Source organism: Thalassophryne amazonica, chromosome 2 (genome assembly GCF_902500255.1).
Source record: "Thalassophryne amazonica chromosome 2, fThaAma1.1, whole genome shotgun sequence".
NCBI classification, from domain to species: domain Eukaryota; kingdom Metazoa; phylum Chordata; class Actinopteri; order Batrachoidiformes; family Batrachoididae; genus Thalassophryne; species Thalassophryne amazonica.
The window spans coordinates 120,850,038-120,876,154 of record NC_047104.1 but is presented as its reverse complement, the minus strand read 5'-3'; the positions used below and the strand labels follow the sequence as shown (position 1 = coordinate 120,876,154).

The 26,117-nt window shown below is 40.5% G+C and overlaps 1 long non-coding RNA gene across 1 annotated transcript in view; it reads right to left on the bottom strand.

Moving 5' to 3' along the window:
• Nucleotides 1–5,516: 5,516 nt before the first annotated feature.
• LOC117502868 overlaps nt 5,517–26,117 on the bottom strand; it is a 34,663-nt gene continuing 14,062 nt past the window's right edge. The window contains exons 2-3 of the long non-coding RNA XR_004558420.1: nt 10,254–10,259; nt 5,517–5,586 (exon numbers count right to left, since the gene is read on the bottom strand). This is a non-coding gene — a long non-coding RNA (uncharacterized LOC117502868). The remainder of the gene's footprint in view (nt 5,587–10,253; nt 10,260–26,117) is intronic.

Sequence of the window (26,117 nt, the reverse complement as noted above, 5' to 3'; positions counted from 1 at the left end):
CATGTAGTACTGGTGTTGTGCTTCATGCATTCCCTGGTCCATTTGGGTTTTTGTAAGTATCTTGATTTTGGTTATTCACTCTTTAGTGACCCGTGGTTTTTTTTTTGAGTATCTTCTCACAATCTCACCTCCTTGGATTCCTCCACTCGTTGTCAGGGTTGGATATTGTATTTTGGTTTGAGAATGCCCTGCATGTGTTTGTATTGTTTTTGCTCACCCCTTTTTAATTAAAAGTTTGGGATTTTTGGAAACTCACTCTTGTTGTCCTGGCTGTCCCGCATCTCGGGGTTCTTTCTTATATTAATTATAGCACCAAAAAGAACAGTGAACAATGAATGTTGATAATTAAATTCTGGACTCACACGCCATTCCAGCAGGGGTTGGTTAATCATAATCTACATATTAAAAGCCATGGCATCTGTGTACGTATATGTGTACGTGGGTGTGTATAACTTCGATCATGGACAAACTGGGGACAGCTGACATGTTCTACCCATGTTTAGGTGCAGCTTAGGTGACTGGCAACATTAAATTGTCTAGGTGTGCATTGAATGTGCAGTTTTGCTTTATTGGGTGGAGTTTGGTGGGTGGAGGGGGGGGTCAGAAAACCAATCAGTATCTGGTGTGACCATGATTTGCCTTACGAAGTGGAACACTTTTGTATATAGCTGATCAGCAGCCAGACACCATCAAATGGGAAGATTGCCCTTCTCAAGTTTGTCATGACGTTGAAACCCCAATGAGGACGTCAAGCATGTAGATGAACTTCCCTGAGACGGTTTCCAACCGTTTGTGCAGAATTTCTTTGGTTCTGCAAACCAAATGTTGCAGCAGCTGTCCAGGTAGCTGGTCTCAGATGATCTTGGAGGTGAACACGCTAGATGTGGAGGCTTGGCCTGGTGAGGTTACACGTGGTCTGCAGTTGTGAGGCCGGTTAGAGATGGCTTATGGAAGAGAAATGAATATTCAATTTGTGGGTAACATTCCTGCAGTCAACATGCCAATTGCACACTCCCTCTAAACTTAGCTCAGTCTCACATTTTTTTTCATGCTCCCGTGATGAAATGAGTCGAATTTTTTTGTGACAGGGATTTTTTTTAACTCACTATTCCTAACCCTACTCCCACCCACAACCCTAACCTTAAACACCCCCCCCCACACACACACTTCACTTTTCATTCATCACGGAATGAATTAGAATGAATTTGTGCTGCCGTGACGAAAATGAGGCAATTTTCGTCACAATATCACAAACCAATAGATTAATGTATATTTCATGCTGCTGAATCACGACTTGCCGTGAGACCAGGTTGCTAAACTCGGAACATCTGTGACATTATGCTATGTTATAAAACTTCAGAAAAATAATAAAATAAAATATAAAATTTCAGAATGGCCTTTTACTGTGGCCAGCCTAAGGCACATCTGTGCATTTATCATGCTGTATTATCAGCATCTTGATATATATATATATATATATATATATATATATATATATATATATATATATATATATATATATATATATATATATATATATACACACCTGCCTGAAGAGCTGAACTAATTACAATCAGCTGGTTTATTGGGAAGATGGAACAAATATGTGGCTGGACCTTTACTTTCCTAAGCTGGATTTGACACCTCTGTGTGTGTGTATATATATATATATATATATATATATATATATATATATATATATATATATATATATATATATATATATATATATATACTGTATCTATGAAATAAGGGAATTGTTCCTTACCACTGCTCATGGGGTGGACTTTTGACTTTACTCTTATGTCACTTTGAAATGACTTCTGATTTGGTGCTATATAAGTAAAATGAACTGAACAGAATTGGATGTGGTATGCCATATGGGCATGTGATGACTGCAGCTCCTTAAACCTGTGCTTTATTGCTCCCAGTCAGTCTTTCCTGTCATAAATGGTATCCCATGCTTTATTGTTGGGTATTGTTTTTAAATGTCACATGATGTGAAGATTACTACTGAAATAGTACAGCTTCAAAGACTGGCTTCCTTTATTTATTTCTACTTTTATTGTTGCACACAACAGATATATCAACAAGTAAAGATTACTGTGAAAATCACTTTGTTCCCATATTTCAGTAACATTAGTGGGAATCATAACTTGTTTGACTTTCATCATCTCCACAAACATCAACTCAGCTTTAAAAGCCACACCATCTGTCTCCTCTTGCACATTTGTGATGATGTGTATTCATGTCTCACCACTGTGGATTATCCAGACACCAACATTATTTCCATGAAAATCCATATCGCCATCTGATGGGCCATTTTCCTCATGCCTTGCTGTGACTGGCAGAACTATTTAAAAGGTACGTAATGAGTAATGTGACAATGTGCAAGATTAATATTTCCTCATCACACCATCTTCTAGTGGTATGAAAAAGTTTTGGACACCCTTGGGCTTACATTATTAAATTTAAATCAAATAAAGCACAGTAGATTAGTGGTTATCACTGTTACCTCACAGCGAGAAGGTCGTGGGTTCCATTCCCACCTGTGGCTTTTCTGTGTGGAGGTTGCATGGGTCTCCCTGTGTTTGCATGGGTTTCCTCCGGGTGCTCTGGTTTCCTCCCACATTTAAAGACATGCAGTTTAGGGTGAATTGGAAACTTTGTAATTGTCCAGGTCTCCCTTGCAATAGAGGTCTTGATCTCAATGGGACTAAGCTGGTTAAATAAATATTGAATTAAATTAAAGAGGGGGGAGTTGAACAATTCAAACTTGTGAGGAAAGCCACCAAATCACAAAAGACAAATCTTTCATTCCAGCTTATTAATTCAATCAATCAATTCAATCAATCAATTTTATTTATATAGCACCAAATCACAACAAACAGTTGCCCCAAGGCACTTTATATTGTAAGGCAAGGCCATACAATAATTACGTAAAAACCCCAACGGTCAAAACGACCCCCTGTGAGCAAGCACTTGGCGACAGTGGGAAGGAAAAACTCCCTTTTAACAGGAAGAAACCTCCAGCAGAACCAGGCTTAGGGAGGGGCAGTCTTCTGCTGGGACTGGTTGGGGCTGAGGGAGAGAACCAGGAAAAAGACAGAAAAAACAGAACCTCCTCCAACTATGTTGGTGGAGGTTAAAAAAGGTGTGGGAGGGGAAGGATTATCACAACAAGGTGTGCTGAAACTGGTGGTCAAATAGCTGCTGCTTTGACCAACTGACTGATACTGATACTTTTTCTACTTACGATTCCGGCCACTTTCTTCAACTCTGCACACACAAACTTCCTGTGATGCATTCAGTGTCAGTTGCAATTTCTCTCATCTCTCTTTTATCACTGTTTCCCTCATGGTTTCCCCATGTGCACTACAACATGTGTCATTTTTTAAGAAAGTTCTCCATGCTAGTGGGAGCCTACCCCAGTGGTCAATGGGCAACAGGATGGGTGCACGCTGGACAGGACACCAGTCTATCACAGGGCCACACCCACATGCTCACACCCACAGTCATTAGAGTCACTAATGACTGGTCACAGATGATACCCAGCTTTATCTATCCATGAAGCCAGAGGACACACACCAATTAGCTAAACTGCAGGATTGTCTTACAGACATAAAGACATGGATGACCTCTAATTTCCTGCTTTTAAACTCAGATAAAACTGAAGTTATTGTACTTGGCCCCACAAATCTTAGAAACATGGTGTCTAACCAGATCCTTACTGTGGATGGCATTACCCTGACCACTAGTAATACTGTGAGAAATCTTGGAGTCATTTTTGATCAGGATATGTCATTCAAAGCGCATATTAAACAAATATGTAGGACTGCTTTTTTGCATTTACGCAATATCTCTAAAATCAGAAAGGTCTTGTCTCAGAGTGATGCTGAAAAACTAATTAATGCATTTATTTCCTCTAGGCTGGACTATTGTAATTCATTATTATCAGGTTGTCCTAAAAGTTCCCTAAAAAGCCTTCAGTTAATTCAAAATGCTGCAGCTAGAGTACTGACGGGGACTAGAAGGAGAGAGCATATCTCACCCATATTGGCCTCTCTTCATTGGCTTCCTGTTAATTCTAGAATAGAATTTAAAATTCTTCTTCTTACTTATAAGGTTTTGAATAATCAGGTCCCATCTTATCTTAGGGACCTCGTAGTACCATATCACCCCAATAGAGCGCTTCGCTCTCAGACTGCAGGCTTACTTGTAGTTCCTAGGGTTTGTAAGAGTAGAATGGGAGGCAGAGCCTTCAGCTTTCAGGCTCCTCTCCTGTGGAACCAGCTCCCAATTCAGATCAGGGAGACAGACACCCTCTCTACTTTTAAGATTAGGCTTAAAACTTTCCTTTTTGCTAAAGCTTATAGTTAGGGCTGGATCAGGTGACCCTGAACCATCCCTTAGTTATGCTGCTATAGACGTAGACTGCTGGGGGGTTCCCATGATGCACTGTTTCTTTCTGTTTTTGCTCTGTATGCACCACTCTGCATTTAATCATTAGTGATCGATCTCTGCTCCCCTCCACAGCATGTCTTTTTCCTGGTTCTCTCCCTCAGCCCCAACCAGTCCCAGCAGAAGACTGCCCCTCCCTGAGCCTGGTTCTGCTGGAGGTTTCTTCCTGTTAAAAGGGAGTTTTTCCTTCCCACTGTAGCCAAGTGCTTGCTCACAGGGGGTCGTTTTGACCGTTGGGGTTTTACATAATTATTGTATGGCCTTGCCTTACAATATAAAGCGCCTTGGGGCAACTGTTTGTTGTGATTTGGCGCTATATAAAAAAATTGATTGATTGATTGATTGACTAATTCACGTAAGCACGCTTGTCAGTGGCTTAGTGGTTCGCTCTGTTGCCTTGACCACATGTATACAGACAGTGTAAACCCAAGCTATTTCATGTTTTGTGCGGTTACCTTCATTTATTTGTTAATATACATCCATTCCTGCATCTAATTACTTAAAACCCAGGACAGAATGTGGGCAAACATTATAGGTAAATAGAAACAATGAAACAGAAATAAAAGAATTTTTGCCATACAGTGCAACCAGAACGTTTTTGCAGTACTTCACTTTTACCACATTTTATGTCACAGCCTTATTCCAAAATGAATTAAATTAGGTTTTTTCCTCAGAATGTTACACACAGTACCCCATAATGACAATGTGAAAAAGGTTTTTTGAGATATTTCTGCAAAATTTTAAAATTTCTAAAATAAAAAAAAACTGAGAAATCATGTACCTAAGTATTCACACCCTTTCCTATGAATCTTAAGGCCTGAAACATAAAAAATAAATAAACAAATAACAAAAGAAAAAATTGGGACAAGGGCAATTTAGTGCTTGATGACATTTGAAAGGTCAAGTTCATTTAGAAAGATCATGTGATGAAACAAGGAGCCAAATGAATAGAGTATTTTTAACCCACTGAGGTCGATGAACGCACATGCATGCCCAACTCATGTTTTAATGTTTCTATGAATAAATTAGTGACACAGACACTTCATTCAATCTTTTCCTGAAACTACACAGTGTCACTTCTAGTTTCAATCCCTGTTCTGGATCATCACTGCCTCACAGCCAAACCTACACCCCAGAGAAGGTCACATGGGTCTGTTTCTCTCTGTCTCTCATTAAGAGAACCCCAGCCCTCTGTTCAGGAGTCAGACTCATTCTCACTGCCACTAATCCTAATAAATGCAAAAAAAGCTTCTGTCATCCTGAAAACACTCTTTTACTTTTTATTTAGTCCTACAGACAATACATATTGTTAAATATGAGTGGGCTAATTTCTTCAGGAGGAAGCATGTGTTGGTTCTGTGCACTGCCATATGCACTGCACTACAGAACCACCTTGACTCTTGTTCCCTTGAATTTCTTCAGCTGCTGGGGTCCTCAGCCCTGAGATACCATCAACTAGATCATGCACAAGAAAATGTGTTACATGGCCAAAATATCAGAACTGATGTTCCCTTGCAATGCAAATCATACGTCACATCTCAGTCTCCCTAATGCTGCGTTTACACATAGGCAAGACACATTATGAATGTCATTTTTCTGTCATTCGTGGCACATTCCTAATGTGACTTAATGCATCTGAATAGGTTTCTTAACAGTGCATGTAGGTGTGTGATATTCGTTGAGCGCATCACTCTCATTTCGCCTCATGTCGTGGAGGTCGCAACTGAGCATGTTGATACATGTTGATTAGTGGGGATCCTTAACAGAGCGCGACAGTAGTAGTAGTTCCTGTAATGGTTCTTGGAGCCCATACTGTCACATGTTGCTATGAATTGGCACAGAAACTGTCAAGTTTTCACACAAATTGTAACGCGGTGTCGCATTTCACTGCGCGCCAGTACGAATCACTTCTTTCATATCCGCACAATTAAACCCTGCTACACCACATTCAGTTTCATTGCTGCAGTTTGCAGAAGAAGGACAGTGACGCAAAGTCGGCTAAGTGTCGTTCCAATGCTCCTCAAAGCACTTCTGCAGGTGTTCCACATGCTGTTGTGCCTGATGTTCAGCAGGACGAGTCTGAGGCAGAGGAGAGCTGCGCGCAGCCGGACATCTGGCTCTCTCAGTCTCCTCCTCCTTTCTGCACAACTCCGCACCTGACGGTAGCATGAATATGGGGGTGGGGGGTTGTTGACCATTCACTTGATTCACAATGATGATGCGCTGTTACATGCAATAGCGCGCAACAACGTGTAACAGCGTGGGACATTATTATTGACCGTGTGTAATGGTTCCTGATAATTCCCCAGCGATAGGTGCCATTAATCGTAACGCGTGGTAACAGGTTGCAACAGTTCCTGAGGACTCCTGATGCCTCTACCCCGAATCATCACATTCGTGATCAGTAACCAAGAATATATATACTTCGTGGCATTCATGACTTGTCATTGTTATGTGTAAATGCAGCATAAGTAACCATTTATTTGGTACAAAGAAAGGAAATACTGCATACTAAATCACTGTAACTAAACACTAACACTCTCATCTTTAAAAAATACTGCTACCTGCTGCCAATATGAATTCCAAAATCACTAGAGCACATTACCACCAATGGTAAAAACATCCTATCTCCATCCAACCATCCCTTATCTATGCCTGCTGAGGCTCACAGCCTATTACCTTGGGCACATCGAGTTCTGGCTCTACTCATTTCATTCCAGCTCAGCCCCATCTATTCTGAGCTTTGTGTAATACATTCCCCAAGTTCTGTAGAAAATAGTTCATGACTTTTTGAGTAATCCTACCAGCAATTCGGCAAACAGACATGGGTGGAAGCTTGTTTGGCGGCGAGAATGAGGAACATCTTTAAATCAACACTCATTGATTTTGGCTCCCAAAACATTTCATACTGCTTTCATTCTCTGCTTGCAACTTGTGGAGATTGTAAATGAAGCTTTGCATACATAATATAAATCTATGAGCCTGTTTGACAAGCTTATAGCTCAACTACGTTTAATCACATCCATGCCTGTTGAACTTATCCCCTCTCCCTCTCTTTCTTTCTCCCTCTCTTGCTCGCTCTCTCTCACTGCTGCTATTATTTATTCAGTTTGTTTGGTGGGACTCAGTAGCCCTGGTCTGGCAGACCTATTGAACTGTGGCATAATAGATGTAATACATCAGTGCATTTGAGCTAACAGTCTTTAATTAGGCCTTCCTGCTTGTTTCATCAATCCCCCGCCCCTCGCCCCTACCTCCAGGGATTTGGGGAAGGGGGCAGGATGCCAAAGAGAAGCCTCCTGCACTGCATGTGAATCACTGTACCTCTGCCTCCTGAGTAGCGTCTTTGTCCCTGACACCAGAAGCCCCTAGGCTCTTGTCCTGCTGTCTATCCAACCCCCTGCAACTCCTGTCTTCAGGGCCAGCCATCATAAACTGCTAATCCTTAGCTGAATGTCAAAAATTAAAACAAATGTTGCCCTGTAGGAGTTGACGAGACATGGATATCTCTTAATAAAAAGGAACAGGAAATGAAGGCTTTAGAGGTGCACACTCGTGCGTTTGTGTTGATGTGCAACTTTGACCTTAGTCCCCAGGTCCTGTTGCAATGTGTCACGTTAAATAAACACAAAGCATGGCCCCATGGTGACCAGTGGCATGACTGCAAACTCAGACATTCTCCTGCTGATTTTGCCATTTTTTGTGCACCGTTTCTAGCCATACACATTTCACATGCATCATAGCAACAACAGCTGACATTTACCAAAAAAATAAGCATACCAAGCCAACATAGCTGAATGCCACTGGAACTAAAAACAGACGCTGATCTACTGTAAGAAAGTGTCCAAGGAGGAAGACTATGATGTACCATTCATTGCTGTGAAAATGATTATTTATTGCAGTGACACATACTACTGACATTGTGGATTGTGCCTTGATACACAATAAATTTTGCAGAGTAAAATTTACTCTGCTGGGATAAAATTTGGTCTCAGTCCAAATAGAGTTAAATATACTCTATCACAGTGCTAAATCAACTCTATGACATTGTAAAATCAACTCTTATTGGAGTAGAAACCCTTGATTTGACAAGACAGTAGAGCTGATTTCACCCTAATACAGTAAATTTTACTCTGCAAAATTTACTGTGTAAGAGGTGATGGTCTGGTGGTTAAAGCACTGGGCTTGAGACCAGAGGATCCTCGGTTCAAATACCAGCCTGACCGGAAAATCACTAAGGGCCCTTGGGTCTTAATCCCCTAGTTGCTCCCGGTGTGTAGTGTGTACCTTGTATGGCAGCACCCTCACATCGGGGTGAATGTGAGGTATTATTTGTGAAGCACTTCGAGCGTCTGATGCAGATGGAAAAGTGCTATATTAATGCAGCCCATTTACCATTTAAGATTAACAAACCTACGGCATATCATGAATGCATGCTAATACACAACCTGCAATAGTAATTATGTATTTTTTCAAGGATATAGAGTTTTAAACAGGTCTCAAACAAGCTTAATCTTGAAATGTGAATTCCTTCACCAAGAGGAAAAATGCCCTACCTGGCACTGTGTAAAAGGTTGTAAATGTCGTGCATCCAAACGGAATTGTTTGTATTTTAGACCCAATCTTTCACTGCATACCTTTATTGTTTTGTTTTGACAGTCGAACACAGTACTTCAGAGAGAGAGGAAGCCGACTGCAGGGGTCTTGTGATATGCTTTCAACCCCTGCAGAAGCATAAAGGTTGACGATTACGCCTACCTCTGTCACTGCGTACAAGTCAGGTTGTTATATTTCTTATAACATACTGAATGCTAATACACTTATCCAGAGGATTTGCACTCATATAAAGTCACAAATGTTAAGGGTCATGCATTAACATCCAATAATGGGGATGAAACATTCAATGACTTGGTGTTCCAGTTGGGCATTCAAATCACTCAAATATAAATTTCATTGTTTTCTACCACTTTCCAAAATATCATGAGAGACAAGGAGGGGGAAAGGGATTTAAGCTGTGAAATAACTGTTGTCACATTGGGATTTGTAGTCAACACTTTACATGAGGTTGATACATTTTAGTTGAGCTTTAGTAGTTTCAGTATGAACACTGCACATCAAAATAGCGCTCTTCCATATGATTTGTTGTGCCTGTTTCCATGAGAGAAGAGATCACATTGCCTTTATACAAGATTATTGGAGCAGAATCAATAACCCAGCCGTTAACAACAGACAAGTGAAACAGTCATTTTGCTAGCTCTACTTCTAAATATCATTCATGCATGGGTCATGCTTATGTGACCCACACATGAATGAATTATGATTGTCAAATACACCTGGCAGTGCAATGGGAAACAAAAACAGGTAAAAAAGAAAACCCCACCCCAGACATGGGCAGGGTGACATGCTTTCACTCCCAACTCAGTCAGTACCCCAGTACGAGTTAGCCCTTTTCTCGTTAAAAAATGAGTTTACTCATTGTGATGTCTGATTTACTCATGCAAGATGATGGACACCTGCAGTGAGGGGAAACATCAGGCTGTCGGAGGCCTTTTATGTCCGGTTGGCACATAGGTAACAGTGATCAGGAAAAAACTCTCCTGGGAGTTTTTGGAGGAAGAAACCTCCAGCAGACCAGACTCAGAGGGGGTGATCAGCTGCTTAGGTCATTCTAACAATAACAAATATCAAATAATCAAAGTATGACAAAGAATTCTGAAGCATGCAAAACTAAAACAGAAAGACTTTGATTATAGTCCATCCGCAGATGTCGTGCAAACAAAATCTCAGGTGACGAAGATCTTTCTCATGCAAGTTCAGTCAAGCTGCATCCTCAGACAGGGAACTGCTAGAAGGGTGCTCCACTCCACCACAACCATCCACAAAAGACTCCAAGGAACCCACCCTAAACAGACAAAGAGATAGCAGAATCAATCATTCAAAACTAACAACTCAAAGAACACTCTTTTTCAGCCTTAAAATAACAGAATAACAGACAGGATGCTAATGTGATCACCAGCAACTAGCCCCTTGCTTCAATAACAGCAACAAACTTTAGAATGTAGGCAACATTACCTGCAGTTATTGGCATGTTGTTATCTCCACATAGAGGAGAAACTGACCTGGGACAGGAAACTACACACTTGGCAAAGAAAGCACAGCAAAGACTCCACTTTCTGAGAATCCTCAGGAAAAAATAACATAAAGAAGAAATTGCTTGTGTCTTTTTACCGCTTTTACCCTGGAGAGCATCCTTACATACTGTTTCTGTACTTGGTTTGCCAGCTGCAGGGTGGCAAACAGGAAAGAGCTCCAGAGGGTTCCCTAAATGGAAGAAAATATTTCTGGCTCCTCTCTGCCCACATTGGGGGAACTTCATGGCTCTTACTGTCTCAGGAGAGCCAACACCACCCTAAAGGCACCCGCCTCCTCCTCCCACCCCCAACAGTGGACCGGGTGCCTGCACGGACTCCTGTCAATTGTTGCTGTGTTGTGTTTTGTATTGTAAACCTTTTTGGTAGAGTGGCCTATGCAGCGGGTCACCCCTTTGAGTCTGGTCTGCTGGAGGTTTCTTCCTCAATATAATCAGATTTTTCCTTACCACTGTCGTCTGTGTGCTTGCTCTAGGGGTTTGTAAGGTTAGACCTTACTTGTGTGAAGTGTTTGAGGCAGCTTTGTTGTGATTTGGTGCTATATAAATAAAATAAAATTAAATTAACATTCTGGTAACATTACATATAGTCAATGATGGGGATTTTATGAGTTGTTACCATTTATTTTAATTAATCATTGCCTGCTTACATGATATTCAATGCAATCAAAAGTAGTCTGAGTTAAGTTTCTGCTTCTTGTGAAATGAACTGTATCAACTATCTGTTATCTGTGTGATGTGGGAGTGAACCAGCCACCAAGACTGAAAGAAATGTGTCTTAGCTGACTTGTTAAAGGATTCTACATTTATTATTGTCTGAATTATATTATTTTATACTTCATTTACTCATTCAATCATAATAATTATGTACCCATTCATATATGCTGCATTTAAGCTAAATGATTGCTCAGCCACAGTGATGAACTAAAGGTTGTTTCAGGACTCTGCTGACATCGAAACTTAACTGCTTTACTCCTTCTTCGGTAAAAGAAATGAGCATGTTCACAGGAAACCGTAACTCACAAGCAACCGTTCACCCCTCCCTTCCCCAAAAACAATGTACCCTGATGCTACGTTGTATGATCGTTTATGGGGCGGAGAGGAGCAGGAGAAGCAAGGTTGGTCTTAGGTTTGTACATTCTCTCCGAAGCTTCTCCCCTTTGCGCAAAGCTCACAAAGAGATCTCTGTCTAATGTTGTCTCTTTTTATGTGATTGTGCTTTGAGAAACTGTGTTTTGCAGGATACGATCTCAGGCACAGTTTAAGTGCCAGGTCCAGTTAGGGCAGCGGACCTGACAGTCAACTAAATATATGATTCATTCAAACATTTCTCAGAACATTCTGGCAAAGTTAACTAAAGTCATACTCTAGTCATCAAAAGAAATTTGGAATAAGAAAGATGGTGAGACTAGAATTAATATATTTGTCAAATTTCCCTCAACTATAAACATGACCTGTCAATGTATAAAAGGAGGAAATAACATTATGAAAACATTCTAGAAACATTTCTAATAACCATAACCTAAATATAACCAATATATAACATTACCAAATGTCATGTGTTAGCTATTATGTGTCTCTTCCGATGATCCTTGGTACCGCCGGAATGATGTGTCATATGAGTGATTACCTAGACTAGTATCTCACTCACGCGCGACTCATGGAGAGTAGGATGGAGACACAAAATCATGTGAAAATACATGAAAAAGCGATAATGTTCTCATCTGATATCTCACTGAAATGGTCCTGCTGACACATGCGTGCATAACGGCCAACTGTCCATTGAATCCCGTCCGGAGTGGCAGCCAAAATTACAACCACAAATCTCAAGCACTGGCCACACATACAGCGTGAGAAACGCTGACATGACATGCCGCACACATGTGAAAGTCCAAGCGGCACTGCTGCAGTCTTTGCAGGCATAAGAATTTCATGTGATACCATGTGGTACTCTCACTGATGCTGATCATCACTGGCGCAGCTGAAATGACCACACAATTGTGCACCACAGTGTTCAGGATGGATTGTTACAGTATTCCATTGATGTCCTCACAGACAATAAAAGTAAAACAATAAATCTGGATCGCCTCGTCACGTTCCCAACACAGGTGAAGTCCGTTGACCCTGCCCAGGGTGGTAGCATTAGGACTGGGTCATCAGAAAAATAAATAAATAAAAGAGGGAAAACCCAGTTCATGGGGTCCTCTGTGGCCAGACAGGATGTGTCCAGCATGCGTGTCCAGCCAGACTGTGCATTAACAGCCGGGCCACCCATAAAACTGAGTTGCATTCGATGGCAGAGCTCCTCCATGGCAGGACAGAACGACGTGCATCGTGATCCTTTTGGAAGTGCTACGATAAAAAGAAAACGAAGAATGAATGATTTTTACTACGGATGCTTATTAGGCCATGGAAGACAACATCAATTTTGGAGGTGATCCGGATCCAAATCCAGATTCTGGATCAATATTTCCCTTTATATACACTTTGAAGGATTACGTCAAAACTACTTCATGGATTTTGGGCGGCAGCTAATCACAAGTCGAGACCGGCCCAGCGATAGCCCACCGGCCAACATCAGGCGACACGGGCCTCCAGCGGCAGGTAAGCAGATAACATCCAGCCAAGAGGCCCTTCAGTGGCAGCTAAACGCAAGCGAGACTGGACTCCAGGTGATAGCCCACCAGCCAACATTGGGCCAAGATGACCTCTGGCGGCAGCTAATATTCAGCTGACGAGGGCCTTTAGCAGCAGCTAACTGCAAGCCAAGACGGCCCCCAGCGATAGTCTTCCGGCCAACATCAGGCCGAGATGGACCTCCAGCAGCAGCGAACCAGCTAACATCCAGCTGAGAGGGCCATCAGTGGCAGCTAAACGTAAGCTGAGACTGGACCCCAGGTGATAGTCCACCAGCCAACATCAGGCCGAGACGGACCTCTGGTGGCAGCTAACCAGCTAACATCTAGCCAAGAGGGCCTTCAGCAGCAGCTAACCACAAGCCAAGACTGGCCCCCAGGTGATAGCCCACTGGACAACATCTGGTCAAGACAGGCCTCAGGCAGCAGCTAACCTTGGTTTTGACTGTGGTGGGAACTCTGACAACCCGGTGTGACGCACTTTTAGCCTAGATCCGGAAGTCAGTGATAAAAACAGCAGCATGCCCCCGAAGAGAGCCCCGTCATTGGAAGAAGTTGAGTAGATAAAGCAATCTCTCATGGATCTGGTCGGGGAAGTAATACAACTGCGAGTACAGAATGATAAGATAAGTACATCAAAATCAAACCCCGGTCATACGGACAGCAAGGGGGGAGATCCCGGTGAGCTGGATGTTAGTTCCATGGAGAAACAGGTGGCTGAGTTTCTATGGTCCAAGGGGATCGAGTTGGACCGTAATAACATCAAGGCCTGCCACCCTCTGCCCACGAGAAATGCCAGTGAGAAATCAGCTGTAATACTCAGGTTCACTAACAGAAAATACAAAACCGCTCTGCTGAAACAAGGAAGAAGGCTGAAGGGAACGAATGACTTCATGAATGAGCACCTAGCCCCACACAACTCTAATATAACCTGGAAAGCACAGCAACTCAAAAACAGAAAAAAAAACAAACAAACAAAAAAAAAAACACACGGACTTCAACTTGCAAAGTATTCATAAAACTGAATGGGACCCCCGAGGAAGCCAGATTGATCTGCATATGAAGCATCACTGAACTGGACAAATACCAATGAATGTCACTGGATTATACTGCATCATCGTGGTATGGACAGGATTAGGACTGGACACGGAGGTAACAAACAAAACACAACCATGACTTCACACAGCGACAGAACGCACTATACACCTGGGGACATGAACCACATTACGCAGAGGACACGTGACTATGAACTTTTGAGTACACAGATCACAGCATTCTGAACTTGGAACAGGATATTGACCCAGACAATAATTTCTTCTCCACCATTAACAATAATTATTGCTACTACACAGATGATCAATACAATCAGGATATTAAATCTGTGGGTAAACTATTATTAATTATTCATTTTAACAGCAGAAGCTTGTATTCAAATTAAAAAAAAAAAATTAAGGACTATCTGAGTACTTTTTCACAACCTTTTAATATCATTGCAATATCAGAAACATGGATTAATACTGAAAGAGGAATAGACTTTGAAATGGAGGGTTATAAACTTACATATAAAAACAGAGAAAACAAAGGCGGTGGAGGAGTGGCTACATACATTGATAAAACTTTAGATTTTAAGGTAATAGAGGGAATGACAACTGTGGTGGATAATGTTCTTGAATGTTTATCAATTGAAATCTGCAAGAATACACAAATATTATCATGAGCTGTATATACAGAACACCAGATTATAGCATTGGAATTTTCAGTGAATGGATGGAAAGTATGTTTTCTAATATTGGTAACAAAACAGTTTTTATATGTGCAGATTGGAACACTGACCTGTTAAATGCCAACAACCATAAACCTACAAATGAATTTATTGATAAAATGTACAGTATGTGCATTTTCCCAGAATCACAAGACCCAGTAGGATTACATCTACGTCTGCTACTCTCATTGACATTTACAAATAACATTGATAATAAGGCAATTAGTGGATTATTAATTAACGACATTAGTGACCATCTCCCAGTATTTACAGTTAATAATATAAACTTTGGGGAAAAAATAGACAAAAAATAGAGGAATCCATAAAGGCACTAAGAAAAGAACTGTTGGAATAGAACTGAGATACAATATATAATGATAACAGTGCTGCTTATGCTTACAGTCAATTCTTAAAAAATATTTACTTCATTATATGATAAACACTGTCCAATAAAGAAATACAACAAGAAACTGGCATATAATATTTCTCCATGGATGACAAGAGGCTTAAAAAAATGCATGTGAAAAGAAGACTACACTATACAGAGATTTTATTAGACATAGAACTATAGAGGTACAACGGAGTTTTAGGGCCACATTGAATTTCTTTTTTTTTTTTTTTTTTTTTTGGACTTTGAGAATAAAGTCGTAATATTACGAGAAAAAAGTTGTAATATTCCGAGAATAAAGTCGTAATTTTACAAGAAAAAAGTCATAATATTACAAGAAAAAAGTTGAAATATTATGACTTTATTCTCGTAAAATTCTGAATTTATTCTCGTAATATTACGACTTTATTCCCGTAAAATTATGACTTTATTCTCATAATATTATGACTTTTTCTCGTAAAATTATGACTTTATTCTCGGAATATTACGACTTTATTCTCAAAGTCTTAAATTACAACTTTATTCTCGTAATATTACAACTTTATTCTCGAAGTCTAAAAAAAAATTCTATGTGATCCTAAAATGCCATCGTATAGAGGCAGAATGCAAATTTAAAAATAAGTTAACTAATATTGTAAGAGCAAGTAAGAAAGAATATTATAAGAAGATATTAGAGGACAATAAAAATAATATTAAAGGAACATGGAAGGTACTAAATAATGTTATCAGAAACAGCAATATGCACAATAGTTTAGCTAAGTATTTTATTGATAAGGATACAGAAAATTATAACATGAAGTAGCTTTAATGAATTCTTTGCAAACATTGGACCTGAATTAGCAAAAAAAATCCCTGATACTGGGACACATAGAGCGTATATGCTGGAGAGATATCCTTGTTCTTTATTTCTTGAAGCTGTGACAGAACAGGAAATATTGGATATTGTCATTAAAAGTAAGAATAAAAAATCTACAGATTATAATATATTGACAAGGGTAATTGAGGGCATCTCCAAACCATTAACATACATATGTAATGTTTCATTTCAAACTGGTTCATTTCCAAATAAAATGAAAATAGCCAAGGTTATACCTCCACACAAAACTGGGAACAAGCATCATTTCACTAATTTTAGACCGATCTCATTATTACCACAATTCTCAAAAATACTGGAAAAACTTTTTAATAACAGATTTGACTCATTTTTAGAAAAACACAACATACTTGCAGAGAATCAGTATGGATTTAGGTCAAATAGATCAACAACACTGGCAATAACCAAGGCAATATAACTAATCACAAATGCTATAGATCACAAGAAATATGCTGCAGGGGTGTTCATAGACTTGAAGAAAGCATTTGACACAATCAACCCTGACATATTAATCAGTAAACTGGAAAGAAATGGTATCAGGGGACTACTGCTTGATTGGGTCAAAAGCTATTTAAGTGGGAGACAACAGTTTGTAAAGTTGGGTAATTGTTCCTCATCATGTCTGGACATTGTTTGTGGCCTCCTCAGGGGTCAGTATTGGGCCCCAAACTCTTTATTCTGTATATAAATGATATGTATAAGGTTTCTAAGATACTGCATTTTGTATGGTTTGCTGATGATACCAATATTTTTCACTCAGGGGATAATACAGCACAATTGCAGGAGGAAATAACTACAGAAATGAACAAATTAAAAATATGGTTTGACAGTAATAGATTATAATTAAATTTAGGTAAGACAAAAATAATGTTATTTGGAAATTGTAGAATGAACACACAGGTAAAGATAAAAGTAGAGGGGGTAGACATTGAGAGGGCTCATGAAATGAAATTTTTGGGGGTAATTATAGATGACAAAATTAGCTGGAAACCACATATCAAACATATACAGAGTAAAGTCTCAAGAAACATTGCAGTAATAATAAAGTAAAGAAGGTCTTAGATGGCAAATCACTCCACACTCTATACTGTTCACTAGTCTCTCCTTATTTGCAGTACTGTGCTGAGGTTTGGGGCAACAACTACAAAACCTCATTAAGTTCATTAAATATCCTACAGAAGAGAAGAGCAATACGGATCATTCACAAAGCTGGTTATCAGGATCACACAAACGCATTATTCCTAAAGTCACAATTACTCAAGCTTACAGACATTGTGCAATACCAAACAGCACAAATAATGTTCAAAGCAACAAATAATTTATTATTAAGGAATATTCAACAACTGTTCAAAAATCATGAAGAACCAAGAACATAAAGAATCAAGATTTCATACAACCAGAAAACATTTTTTGTCTATCAGTCTGTGGGGTGAGACTTCTGAAGGGATTTAGTGTGGAATTGAAGCAATGTTGAAATATGAGACAGTTAAAAATGTTGTATAAAAATACGATTTTCAAAAGATATGAGGATGAAGGAGGTGTGGCCAATCACCAGGTGTTTTAGGTGCAAATCTCGAGTTATTATTATTATTATTGTTGTTGTTGTTGTTCTTTGGTTATTTCTACTCAATTTTTCTTTCATTGCTTTGGCTAGCCTTGCTAGTCTTTTTTGTGGTGTTTCTTTGTGTTATGTTTATATGGTACATGAGGATTTATATGTGGGACTATACATGTGCTGATGGATGAATGCATTCGATTATGTGTGTATGTTTATATGTATTAATGCATATATCATGTGTATAAGTTAATTACGTTATTTACTTAAGGACAAGGGGTGGGAGTAAATAAGTTTTACTTCTTCTCACTCCTTTTCGAATATCCATTGATTATGGTTTTCTTTATATTTATATTATTATTGTTGTTATTTATTTTGTGCCTTGATATTCGAAATAAACATTTCAATCAATCAATCAATGAAGTCAGAGTGCTGACATTGTCTGTCCAGCACACCATGCCTGTCAGGTGTGAGCTGACCAGAAGCATTATACTTAGATCCACTTTTGTCCTCAGAAAAATAAATAAATAAATAAAACAGTACATCCGATTTGTGCAGGTCGTCCATGGCTGGGCATGACCTGTCCACCCCATCAGGTGTGCGCCAACCAGGAGCATTAAAGTTAAAAATCCACTTCTGTCCTCAGAATAATATGTTTGCCTGTGCTTGACCTGGCTGCAACAGATAGGTGGTTACTTTCAAGAAGTGAGGATTTGTCTGCCTGAGTGGTTGCCATCCAGTGAGCCTTAATTTTCTGTGGTTTGGTGGATGTGGCAACACTTGACATCTGCACATGATCACAGACCTGACCTAACTTGCTGTTAGTTGTACGAGTATGTCACAGAGCTCTACTCTATGTAACTACTTCATATGCAAAATTAGTATAACCTGAATGCTATCAAAGATGTCCTCTCAACAACTTTTGAAATTATCATGACTGTATTATGGGGCAACCGTGATGTATCATTTCTTTTAAATTAGCCTCATTTTTGGTTTCAATTTTATGTGTGCAATCACATTTAAGGCCACGAAGCAAGACGTGTCATGTGAAAATGTTATCAATTATCTCTGAATTGCAGTCTCAGACGTGGGGCCACACATCCACAGTGACAGAGAAGGCTCTCCTCAGACAGATAACTTTATATATGAGATCAGGCAATTTCTATTAAAAAAGGTAATTCAAATTTTACACTTTTATCAGAGACGGTTTCATCTAAGACATGCTCTTAGATAATGTAGAATTTGCACATGAATCATCAAAAGTGTGTGAGGTCTCTGTCACCCTGACATATTATACAAATCACTTTAATATAAAAAAACTAAAGATTGTGTGAGAGATTTCTCAGACTTCAGTCAGTACCATCTGGATTGTAACAGTTTTACTCACAAAAGGGAGAGTTTGGTTGTTTACTGCATTCCTTTATGTTCACTCTCTTCTTTATTGTTTTTATTCATTTTACACATACAAAAGAGGCTGGCACAGATGAACCTTAACAGCAACATAACTTACATTTAGCAGCATCATACTGAAATGAGCAGATGACAAAACACAGTAAAGGCTTATTCAAGGACGGTGCTTAGTTTCTTGAATGTAATGACTGATGTGACACTCTGTGACATTGCCTTGGCACAAAATGTTGCAATTACACACAAACAAATTGTGGATGTCTAGGTCAGTGCCAGGAACACAGCAAAAACTAATATCTAAGAAAGTAAAAAAGACTTGTTTAAAGAAAATTTGAATTTAATTTTTGTCTAAACAGAAAAAAAATCGTTCTCACTTTTTCTAAATAACTTTTTCCAGCTAATATGAAGCTGTAATTAACTAGTAATAAGGAAAGGCAATGGATTTTAAATCATCTAAACAAAAGAAAAAGATTGTTTTCCACATTTTAAGACAGAGGCTAATCTTAAAATAAGAATGATGTCTCATTTTAAGGCACATTTTGATTAGTCAGTGCCTAGACATTTTGCTAGTTTTGAGAATTCAAACCAAGTAAGTTTTTTTCTTACCCCACTGGCAGACTTTTTTGCTTAATACAAGACAGTTTGGCTAGATTTGGATTATTTGGCTTAATTTGAGAGGGACAGTTTTTGCAGTGAAAAAGAAATTTTAGACTGGTGCTGTATTTAGGGCCGCTTCACATATAGTGTGAAGTTTGGACGAAGTGCACACTTAGTGCACATTGACGCAGGAATCATGTGCAAACTGTGTAATGTCGTCCCTGTCGCCAACGCCTCATACACCTGTTGCTATAACTATTTGCGCACACAAGCACCTGAAAGACAAAGTGTGCGCTGTGCGAACCCATCGCACCCTCTCACGGCAGGTGTCGGCCAATTCTAGGTGACATGCATGAACACCTAACACCCCTCACATGGCACTTAGAAAATGTGTGGCCAGTCGCGCTCTTGGTGCGACAACAGACTGCAGACAATCACTGTTGTACTGGGAGTGAAATTTGGCTAAGTTCCATATGACTGTGGAGCTGCCGAGATGCGGCATACCGTTAGTTCCCCCACAACACGTGTGTGTGTGTGTGTGTCACACACTCCTCTCCTCCCCTGCCCCCCCAACACGTGCATGCATGTGGATTATGCCCCCACAGGTGAGATGCATCTCATCTGATCACAGAGGGACAATTTGATCTGTGCTCTGAATGGATGGGGGCGTGGCAATTGTTGACATTTCCAGACCTGGACATCAGACCTGCAGAACACGCACCGCGTGTTGATGGACATGTGCGTGTGTACGCGCTTGCTGTACTCACATCAAAAACATAAAAGCATATATAGCTTGCGATGGCTGGAGAGCGCGCACAATGACAAGTCCAGCTGGACCGGAGCGTCCAGCTGAATGCAGCAGGCGATTTGACATCACGTCTATCTGACAGGACAGTGAGCAGGGCGTCGCAGGACCACATGACTGGCCAATAGTACGACAAATCCGCCACGTTCAGTCACATATCAGCAGAAATGCAGCATAGCAAATGCTGTTTGGTCAGTTATCACAGCGTCCTTTTTTTTCTTTTTTGGAGAAAATACGTGTGTCTGCTTGTTGATTAGAGCCATTTCACACTCCTTGTACAAGACAGTGATTGTGGTGTAGTGATAGAATTGCCATCCGGTAATTAGGATGCATAAGTTCAAATCCTGTGAATGTTGTGTTTTTTGTTTTTTTTGTTTTTTTTTTAAGCAGGGTTGTTTAACTGCAGAGAACTGTATTGCATCCCCTTTATGTATTATTTATACGAACCCAGTGATATTCACTAATTATACAGTGGTTTTTATTTAATTTTCCTCCAAAACAGCAGAGTGATGTGGTGCAGCTCATCCCATGGAACACAATGCGAGCTGCTGTTCCTGCTCGACAGACACCATTGCATGCACGAACCATCGCGCTGGCATCGTGCACACCTGCTCGTGGGCGCAGTGTTTCGTGGTGCACTAATTCGAACTGAACACATTGTCCACACTTCGCACTATGTGTGAAGGGGCCATTAAAAAGTACTGATTAACTGATTCCATCTGCTCAAAATGATGTTAGGGTTAAGGTTAGGGTTAGGGCTCTTTTCAAAGAAAACCTGCACCCTGCAATGAGTTGAATGCCCCTGGTATAGGCTCTCAAACTCCATGCTGGATGGTGTTGTATAGAATGCAAACTAGGGCTGCACAATGTGAGACAACCTGCTATATTTCATGGTTCAGTATTGGAGTGACCATATTACTTCCAACGAATGAACAAATACGAGTTCTGTTAGAAAGTATCGGACCTTTTTTTTTTTAAAAAAACCTGATGGATTTGAATCATGTGTGCTTGCATGAGCCAACCTTGACCTTCTTGTGCATGTGCGAATTTTTTTCACGCCTGTCAATTGCATCAGTTGCTGGTAAGCAGCATTTGTGTGAGGACATGTGTAGGGCTCTCGACGGATTTTCATTGCAAGGAAAAGGCGGAACGACTGGACCAGCACTACTGCATCAAATTTTGCCAGAAACTGGGCGACAGCAGGTGGAAACCTTTTGGAAGATTCAGAGGTTTCGGTGATGATGCTTTTGGCATCCCACAGATTAAGGAGCCGGTACAACCGGTTTTTAAAGGAAAGCCGAACAACGGTGGAGAGCGCGCCATGCTCCAGTCGGTCAATCGACATGCGAAATGACCAGATCATTCCAAAGTGAACGCTGTGGTGATGCGGGATCATCGGTGTGACTGTCCGAGAAATTGTGGAAGAGGTGGACATCAGCACTTTTTCGGCACATTCCACTGTGACAGAAGATTTGGCCATGAAAAGAGTGGCGGCGAAATTTGTGAGAAGATGTTAACGGCGGAGCAGAAGCACCTTCGTGTTGAAGTTCAACAGGACCTGCTGGACTCCAAAAAATGATGACCACTCTTCCACAATTTCTCGGATAGTCACACGACTGAAAGTCACCGAATGCCGTTCTGAATCTTCCGAATGGTTTCCACCTGGCTGTCGCCCAGTTTTAGCGCTGCTCCAGTTGTTCCGTCATTTTCCTTGCAATGAAAATCCGTCGAGAGCACTACACACGACCTCACACAAATGGCTTACCAGCAAATGAAGCAATCGACAGGCATGAAAAAATTCACGCATGCGCACGAAGGTTCAAGGTTGGCTCATGCAAGCACACATGATTCAAATCCATCAGGTTTTTGCAAAAAAAAAAAAAAAAAAACAAGGTCGGATACTTTTCTAACAGACCTCGTATTTAGGAAAAAGGTCATTTCACTACTTTTGCCCACAGGTTATACTAGAATGTACTCATTTTCATCATTTTCGTGGCCAACCACATCAGTACAAGTGTCTGACAAATAAAGTTTACTTCTCAGGTCTAAAAACATCAATATACTAACTGTTGATTTAATCTATCTTTGTGTTGTATTTTTATGTTTCTATCCTAAACAAAACTAGACTTGATATTGGTGAATTTAATGATTTCCAGGTCAAGCTATTTGTTTTCAAATAGCTCGGATGCTTGTTGTGTCTCAGTTTGTTAATACTATCAATTCAAATTACTATTGACATTTACAGATTAAGATTGAGATTGAGATTTACAGATTAAAATATGCCAAACTGTAAACATGCCTATTTACTGTACCCATTTCATTGTTGTGTTGAAAAAAATACTTGACAAACTCGTCGAGCAACACAGACTATTTTTGAAAGTAATGTTATGTCATTTTCAAGTTTAATCTCGTTTAACATTTTCAGCTACATACTAATGTTACTATCAAAATGTTCTGAGTTAAAATTCACTTGTTTTTCTTACCCACCATTTTTCTCAATTGTCGACCAGTTTGAGTCGGTTAACACAGGATTCAGCTATCCTCCGCCTTCACTAAACACAATCCTGTTGTAATCTGCTAGAGTTTGGTTCCTAACTCCAGCGGTGATCTTTGATTGTTTCAGTGATAAAATTTGAGCAAGCAGATCCTCATTCTTTCCTAGGCCCGGTCTCAGTTTCAAAAATAAATGAATAAAAAAGTAGCAGTAGTGCTATGTGACTAAAAAGATTAATCCAGGTTTTGAGTATATTTCTTATTGTTACATGGGAAACAAGGTATCAGTAGATTCTCACAAATCCAACAAGACCAAGCATAGACAAGACCATATGCACACTCTTAAGGCTATGAAATTGGGCTATTAGTAAAAACAAAAGTAGAAAAGGGGGTGTTCACAATAATAGTAGTGTGGCATTCAGTCAGTGAGTTCGTCAATTTTGTGGAACAAACAGAATTGGTACAAATGTTTGAATGGAAATCAAACGTATCTCACGTTTTTCCCCGTTGGTTAGCAGTGATGACATAGTGCTGCACTGAAGATAATGTTCTGTGTCGACGCGGGTTGAGGAGCGGACCTGCGTCAGACGGAACCCAGCGCTAAAAATAACCAGAAAAGCGGTTCCAAAAACAATATTTATTACACCCACTGTGCAAAAGGTGTAAAAACAAAAACAGCGTCCCTCTGGTGGAGTGACTGTTGGCATGCTCTCCAGCGCCCAAAAGGATCAAAGCCCGGCGCTCCTGGACTCACTACCACCCCCAGGTGGACACGACAAACTGACTCTCTGTGAAGCAAAGAAGAGGTGAGGTAAGTCAGTAGTTACAACAATATCTTTCAAAAGACACACGCTATCAGCAACACATTCAGGTCTGTATCTTTTTTAACTTTATGCAAATGAGCAGCTTCTCACAACAGGTGGAGGATCACTTATCCGCACACCACAGCAGTGAGAAGCAAACTGCACAATTCTCATCACAATTCAAGTATACTGTGTAACAAAACACCAAGTTACTATCAACAATTAGTCAAACACATAATCACCTTTGCTGTGTGCTGACAGCATGTGTCCTCACCCTTCCTTGCTTCACAGGCTCGATGTGTCAAACCCAGGCGCGGTCCTCAGCGTCTCACAAACGAACATCACAAGGTCGAGTTCCCGGCAGTTCTGCTTGAATCACACATGACTTAAATGCAGAACGCCATCCAATTATCTGCTTCAGCTGAAAGTCTTCAAGGTTGCATGTGAGCACCCGTCACAGGTGCTACACATGATGTTGATGAGGGTGAGGACTCTTCAGCCAGCACCTTCTCCACAGACAAATCAGTTTCCATGCCACCTGAAGAGCAAAGAAAAGAAAAGAACACCAAAATGTCCAGCACACCCCCAACACACAACAGATAAAAGAAGATGGTAGCTCATCTGAATGGAAAAATGTAGAAATCAATGTTTTTTTTACTTACTATTTATTGTTATTCTAACACTAAACCTATCCCTAAAATCTAAATTTAACAAAACCCAATTCTGCAACTTAAATGTGAAATATGCATTGTTTATGTTGACAGCAACTCATAGGAATACAGTATGTACAAAATATGTTGCAGGATGTGTGGATGAACAACATCAGAACTCTTAACTGGAAGTAAAGTGAAACGTGGAGGAACTGAGACTCCAGTGATGGTTTGTGACAGAGGCAGCTCAGGTGAGATATGTCAGGGGGATATGATAAAGGATGTCAGAAGACTGCAGACATTCAAGGTGAAGACTGTTGTGGGGCATCATAATAAGTCAGAGGTGAAACCGAGAAAGTGTCAGAAGGTTGAAAGGGCTCTAAATAGAAACACTGACCTTTCGTGTCCTGTTGTTTCATTGGTGCCTAAGCGTTCCACCCCGCCCGTCCAAGACGTTCCCTCTGTGGCCGACACTGCTAACAGACACCATCGGTCATGTTGGCTCACAAACCACCTGCTTCCAATCTCACCACTGCTGTGAACGCAACTGCTCGAGCTTGTCTCACAAATCTGCTCCTCCGTGTGCTGTGAGAGCAAACACACACACACACAACACCACACACACACACACACTGAGCACACAGATTGTTCTTTCACTTTCCTTACCAAAAATCATGTCCTGCTTTTTTATATCCCACTATCCGTGTGATCAGCTGCTGGATTTACACTGACTGAACATCATGTTCCTCCGCTTACTGCTGCACGTCACATACAACGGTATGAAATGCTGATGCTGCTTTCATTCAGAAATTTTAGGTGGGACAAATTAAAATGAACACAGTTCTTTTGTTTACACTCTTCAGCCTTCGAATCGAAGGGGTGTTGTCTCATTTCCAGTCTATCCCTCTGTTTGTCCATCCCACGTTTTCGTGCTGGAAAGCAGATGGGTGGAGCATCTCAGCATTTTCAGGATGTGTTTGGGACCGGTTACCATGAAAGTGTATTGATTTTGGGGGTTAGCGAGTCAAATGTCAAGATTTCTTCACCCAGAAACTGTGTATGTGTACGTTGTCTTCTATTGCACTGGGAATTAGTATGTATGTCACACAGCCCAACTCACACTATCCTACTGATTTCAGGTTTAGAAGGACAAAGTTCAAGTTTACTAGTGAAGCAGAGGACCTTCGTGGCCGGGACGACAGTGGGGGATCGCACCCACGCGTCTCGCACCAAAAGACCGTTCCTCTACCAGGTCAGCCAAAGGGGAACTCCCCGTTAACCAAGCTAGCGGGAACATTTTCAATTGGGACCCGGGACTTTCATCCCGTTACACATCTCCCCACCATTTTTGACTTCGTCCCGAAGTCACAGGTGCATGTTAGCATACTCTGTGACCCACATCCTGTTCGTGATGCCAGATTGAAGCAGCAGGACCTTCGTGGCCAGGACGACAGTGGGGGATCGAACCCACGCGGCTCACACCAAAAGACCATTCCTCTACCAGGTCAGCCAAAGGGGAACTCCCCATTAGCCAAGCT